Genomic DNA, 1233 nt, shown 5'->3' with positions numbered 1-1233 from the left:
AAGAAGAAGAAGAAGAAACCTGCATCAATTCTATCAATAATATATCAATTCTGGCAATTATGTCATCTTTCCTGACAGACTCAAGTCTACCATATTCTTTTGTTTGATCATTTCCCTTAAATACATATTCCTTTTATTCAGTTTCTAATATAAATTATAAGATTATTCTTTTCTAAAGAAATGTAACATCAAAGAAAATCCCATCTTTAGACAACTTTGGATAAAGTTTACCTAAAGATAAAAATCGACCCTAGGGATGGCCTCAGGCCTAAGGCAGTCACCTGCCACACCCGAGGCTGGCTGTTCAAACCCACCAGCCACTCCTCTGAAGGAAGGTTGGGCAATCTACTTCCATAGTAATACTGTGTAATATCGTAGTAATACCATGATACCTGATACCACCTGGGAAACCCAAGGAGGGGTCGCTATGAGTCAGTTCCCACTTGAGGGCACATAACAGCAACAACAAAGATAAAAATCAAGCACAAAAGAACTGCAGAGCAATAAAATAAAGTCATGTGTACAGTTAAATTTAATTAGTTGGAAACACAGAGTTGATTACTCTACATTTTATCAGCTGATGCCAAAATGAGTAGTTCCAACTAGAAAATAGAAAACCTCACTGAAAATGTTAGTTATATTGAATGAAGACCCAGACATAAACTCAGATTTGAGCAAGCTGAAAGAAAAAGATGCAGGATTCAAGATGTGGAAACAGTGCTACAACCTATTGTAGAAAAGACACTAATCACTTAGGACTGTGATGATTGCTGTTTGACAATTTTAGTATTTAAGGGCATCTGATTAGAATTTAAGAGGCAGCTTGAGTATTTCTGTAGATAAATTAAAATTTATTAAGTATCTCTCAGTTCTAGACCCTGGGCTTTGTACATGATATCCCGTTTCAACTTTGGGAGCAAGTTTCCCTTAGTAGGAAAAGGGTTAGATCTTAGTGAAAAGAACATGAAGTTTACAATCGGGTGGACGAGGATTCACGGTTCCTATTACTGATTTTTGTTGAGTGTCATTGACACCCAATGCATTATTTTTCTTAGGCGGAAGGGTAGAAGCTCTCTGGTTAACATTTTACATAGCATTTTAGTGTAGGGAGTTAAAATCTATTTTCTATTTTAAGAAGCTCTGATAATACAGTGGTTAAAGCATTCAGCTGCCAACCAAAAAGTCAGCAGTTTAAACCTACCAGCCTCTCATCAGGAGAAAGATGAGGCAGTC

Source organism: Orycteropus afer, unplaced genomic scaffold (genome assembly GCF_000298275.1).
Source record: "Orycteropus afer afer isolate SDZICR_OR568_19922 unplaced genomic scaffold, OryAfe1.0 scaffold00009, whole genome shotgun sequence".
In the NCBI taxonomy this organism is placed as follows: domain Eukaryota; kingdom Metazoa; phylum Chordata; class Mammalia; order Tubulidentata; family Orycteropodidae; genus Orycteropus; species Orycteropus afer.
The sequence above is the reverse complement of the archived record's forward strand: the minus strand, read 5'-3'. Positions refer to the sequence as shown.